This window comes from Callorhinus ursinus, unplaced genomic scaffold, assembly GCF_003265705.2.
Source record: "Callorhinus ursinus isolate GAN/ISIS: 27379988/994484 unplaced genomic scaffold, GSC_fseal_2.0 scaffold10, whole genome shotgun sequence".
In the NCBI taxonomy this organism is placed as follows: domain Eukaryota; kingdom Metazoa; phylum Chordata; class Mammalia; order Carnivora; family Otariidae; genus Callorhinus; species Callorhinus ursinus.
This window is the reverse complement of record NW_027397072.1, coordinates 4,118,025-4,122,909: the sequence shown is the minus strand read 5'-3', so window position 1 is coordinate 4,122,909 and position 4,885 is coordinate 4,118,025. Positions and strand designations below refer to the sequence as shown.

General features: G+C 43.4%; 1 long non-coding RNA gene across 3 annotated transcripts in view; it reads left to right on the top strand.

Moving 5' to 3' along the window:
* Positions 1-3,988, top strand: part of LOC141373467 (uncharacterized) — a 5,364-nt gene extending 1,376 nt beyond the window's left edge. Inside the window, exons 2-5 of one of the 3 annotated variants that reach the window (XR_012379521.1) lie at positions 1,631-1,809; positions 2,130-2,262; positions 3,004-3,156; positions 3,929-3,988. This is a non-coding gene — a long non-coding RNA (uncharacterized lncRNA). Of the gene's footprint in view, positions 1-1,630; positions 1,810-2,129; positions 2,503-3,003; positions 3,435-3,928 lie in introns of those variants that run through there. The other 2 variants (XR_012379520.1, XR_012379519.1) reach the window with 2 other exon arrangements.
* The last annotated feature ends 897 nt before the right edge of the window (positions 3,989-4,885 follow it).

The following is a 4,885-nucleotide window of genomic DNA, read 5'->3' as shown; positions in this document are numbered from 1 at the left end:
ATAAATAAAATCTTAAAAAAAAAAAAAGAAAGAAAGCACCAGAACTTCTTGATCCGTTGGTGTGGAAATTACATTTCCCTTTCACACTGGAAGTCCTCCTAGGGGATTTAAAAACAAGTTAAATAGAAGGTAGAATAACAAAGTTGGAAAAGAGACATTGAATTATTTAAATATGAACAGTTAATATTTTTAAATGTACTTTTTCCCCACGGAAGTCAAAGAAACTATCTTTAAATTAGCAAAGTGAACATAAAAACAACAACGATAAAACTGAAGTCTTGTCATGTGTCTCCTTTAAAAGTGCCTCTTTATGAAATTAATTTATAGTATTTTGGATATTATAATAGTTTTTTATGACGTTTTATGCATTAAAAATTCAGTGTTACTATAAAAATGTTTTAAAATATATTTTAACTTAGTAATGTTGGCATCGATGTAAATTAGCATCTAGAGACACAAACTGTGTTTCATGTTTTTGCTTTTCAATCACACATCTTAGAGATATTTCTTGCCAGGGCTCCTAATATTAGAAGAACACATGGCCCCAAGTTCTAATTCATAAGGGCACATGAGCTGTATTCCTGTGCATTGAACATGTCCACATCGACTCAGGGACACTGCTTCGAGTCGACGGTGGCAGGGACCACACAGCCGTCACACGGCAGGTGTTTGGAGTCTTGTCCTCTGACCACCGTCAGCCAGGTCGGGAGACCACCTCACTCAGTCATCCTGCAGCAAGCAGCCAGGTCCCAGGCTCGGAGCCCCCAGCCTCCTCCGGGACCCCTGGGCTTGGCGCAGAGGGAAGGGTGCTTGCCCCGGGAACAGCGGAAACACGGGGATTTTCTGGAGCCTTTTAGCTGCGAAGTGTTCCCTTGTGCCTCTCCTTGGGGTGGCTGCCCCAGAGAAGGCAGCCCAGAAGCTGATCCCTTTGAGACCAATGCCTGAGGCCTCAGAGAGGTCAGATTTCAGGATTTCGGTGCAGGCCTGGAAAAGCCAGCACACACCCACAGGACGCTAGAGCATTCGGGGAGGCCTGTGGGCTGAGAGCCTGCAGCTTCCACGCCGGGGCCTCTGGAACCATTCTGAAATAAAGCTTTTGCGATGGAGCAAACGCGGGTGGCTTGGGTCTCTCTGTCCCTGTCTCATCCCCGCCCCCCCCTTCTCCCTCTCCCTCTGCTCCTTTCTCTCTCTCTCCCTTTTTCCTTCTCCCTGCCCTACTCCTGCTAGAATCTAAAGTGGCCCCCAAATGTCTAATGGGGATTTGGAGCCCAAGCCGCACAAAGAAACTGTCTTGTTTCTCCTTCCGAGATGTTAAAAGGATCGCTTTCCTCAGCCTCAGAGTATTCACAGCCCTGCCGCTGCAGGGGAAAGCAAGGTGCTAGCGTCTGGAGGTGGCACCGTTGGCCCGAATTTTAACGACGATTCAGAAACCCCTTCTCCAAAGCCCAGCTGCTCCGGAAGTCCCACCTGGAAGGTGGCAGAACACAGCAGCCCCAAACCATGATGGTAACTTAGCCCCTGTGCTTCTGGGCCACTCACCTCGTAGAAGCTTCCGGCACCGCTAAGTGAAAAAAGGCAAGCAACAAAATTCTACCGGGAGTGTGCTGTCATTTTGCTCGACACTTTACAGGAGAACTGCGGGCAAAAGTGACACGGGGACGTAGGACGCAGGTGTAGAGAAGCCGCGGGAAGGACGTCCACGGAGATTTCAGCCAAACTCCGGCCAGCTGGCTGGCTGGGCAGCCGGTGATGTTCCTTTCCTTTTCCTCGGCTAAAAAGTCCTTCTAAATATATCCTGCTGATGTCAAGGTAAGTGTCGCGTGTGTTGGTTTATTTGTCAGTAAGTAGGACACAAAATTGCATTTCTAGAAAGAAGTGGAAAAAAAAAGCATAAAGATAGAAATACGGTAATAAGATGTCAGCAGTGGTTTCTCTGGGTGGTGAGCAGTCTGTAGACACATATTTTTTCTTTCTTAAGTTTTCTTTTTAGTGTGCATTGTGTGAAAACTTTCTTAAGTTTTCAATTTAGTACCGTATATATGCTACTGTTACAATACCGTATATATGCTACTGTTACAATGGAAGCGCGTAAGGTTTACTACTGTTGGCTTTTTGTTTTGAATCTCTAGGGAGAAAGACGAGGAGAAACTGCCTCTGAGCTTGAAGCAGATTTGGTTTAGAGCTTAAGATACCATTCAGAATTAGGACTCAGGGCTGATAACAAGGAACTCCAGGTGGAGAAACCTGCACTTTTGTTTCCAGGTAAGCGTTTTCATTGGAATGACAATGAGGCCTTCCAGGGGAGGAGAGAAGAAGGGGCGTCTTGCTGATCCCAAGATCCTAACCTGAATAGCAAATGCAGAGCACACCTCCCCCACCTGGACTAAAAAGTGGTGAAAAGAAGAAAGTCTTGAAATGAATGCCAATTAACCTCCATTAACATCATAAGTGGACATTAAAATATTCCGAAGCCTTAGATTGAATTAACAATTTCTCGCTGAATTGATAAAGCCTCTTTGTATCTCTTGACTGATAGACTCGTTTCTCTCCTTCCTTGGTCCATGTGGAAAATCTCAGTGGGGTATAAAGAAAAGTGGAGGGATGACTTACCATTGCTATGTAATATGTGTGTGAAAGCCTACAAGCCCAGGAAAATGCAGGGGTAAGATGCATACTAGCTCAGTGTGCTCCTTCAAGCCCTCTGCTCCGCTGCAGGTGCCCTCAAGGGTCGATAAGGAAGTCTTCTTTTAAGTGAAGTGTATTTTTATTCCAGGGAATCAAATCTAGCCAATTGGATATATTATGTAATTATTTAATATATTAAATGTTCTATGAATATTTACATACATGTGTAAATACAAGTGACTCTAATATAGGCTAATATTTAATAAGTATAATTTCTATAATATAGTAATATATAATATATAAATAATATCTATTACATAGCAACATAAGACATAAATATATATAATATATAAATTGTATCTCTCTCTCTCCTTCCAGAAAAACTGTCATTCTTAATTGGTGTTTGTACCTTTAACTTGAGGCTTTATGCAAAGTTACAGCCCATACCCTAAAAAAAAATGCATGTCTATTTGAAAAGATAAAATTGCCTCCTGAAGAAGTTAGCACCTGCGTTTTCATAAACTGGGGGCTGTGAGTACAAGCTATGATCATTATCTAGTTGGAAGAGAAAACTGTGGCTTGATTAGAATATCGACAAGTCTGTGGTGGCCAAGATCTCCAACTACATTTACTTAAATTTCCATGTGAGGCCTTTCAAAATCAGTCTCGAAGGATCAATAAATGAAGACCCCTCACTCGGGGTGACATTAGCATTTGGAATTCCAGAGAAAACCAAAAAATTTTAAAAATGTATCTCCCAGGAGCTCCGCTCATACTGTGGGCAACATCTTTTGAGCTCGCCGCCAACAATAAAGATTTCCTCTCTCTTACTTTGCTCTGATGAAGGTAAACGTTCCCGCCAGGGCCGCTCACCAGGCTCAGGCATATAAAAGAGGCTCCGGGTCAGCGCATAAGAATGAGAAGGAAAACTATTTAGAAAGCCTTGCTTCAGAGCTCGGTTTTCTTTTATCTTTTGCTTTTAAACTTTAAATTCAGGAGAACAATGCATTGTGTCTGAAATGTATCTAATGTATACCTGTTTAGGGGGCTTTCATATTCTCCGGACCTCGGCCCTCGGTCTCAGCTTCTGCCCCAGACCGTGTTCTGGACTCAGTGCGAGCGGCCAAGGGGCCCTACGAGAAAACCTTGCTTTTGAAAGTAGGGGAAATAACTTGTCATCACAAAAGCAGGAATAACTTAGTATTTGGGCTTAATCCTCATTTATGCTTATATTCAGGGGATTTCATAAATTCTTAGATTTGAAAAGCAACCTGAAAATCCTCCTCTCTCTCTCTCTCTCTAGCTCTCTCTTTCCTGTAGAAGCTGAAGGTAGGTCAAGTGAGTAACCAGTGACACTAAGAACAAAATCGCCTGACCTGGGACCCGGTTACCACTTAGCCGACTCTTGCAAACCGATTCCTTTTAGTAGACTATGGCTTCGGATCAGGTCTGTTTTTCATTAGCTTGTAGTGTTAACAATGGTAACTGTGGACCCTGCTTCTTCGAATTATTCCAGTGCCCTGGACTCGGGTCCAAAAGCCTGAGGCCTCTGGTTGGCCTTCAACATTTGGTCTATCCACTATAATCTTTTCTTTATTACATGGTCTAGGGGAAAAAAAAAAATGTCTCTGATAAAAAGAAGTTTCTTTCAGTTAAAGTCAAAAAGATCTGGGATAAAAAGTGGACGTTAGATATTTGGAGAGAGATATACGGTTTAGGGGCAAGTCTTCCCCCCCAGGAGCCCAACTACTTCCCTGTGACATAGGGATGAAAACAGCTTCGCAAGGGAGGGTCTGGCTAGAGTATCCATCACGTTCAAATCCGGATGCGCCGTCTGGGCAGATTTCGTTAGGTGAGAAGGGTAGCATCAGATGAATAAAATGGGATTTCTGCCATGGGGAAAAACGAGGTAAGTGATGTCAACCACCGTACGTGGTCATAATAAGGTTTTGTAATCAATGAGGGAAAAGAGAGCTTTCTGACTTAGAAGAAACGTCTACAGTCTGCATTGTTTGTTGTCTACTCAACCGACCAGTGGGGTCAATGGGGCCAATGTCTACGAGACACCACAGGTCTGCTCCATACGTGATGCGTGTTACTGATGTTATCATCTGTACTGTTGTTATAAATTACAGTGTGAGGGTTTAGGAAATCACCTCTGCCAGGGGTCTTGAGAGATGGCTTATTTCAGTGTACCCTAAAGAAGAACCTGGAGACTTCACCTTGGGTCACGGGACAGCTCGAAATACTGCTTTTTCGT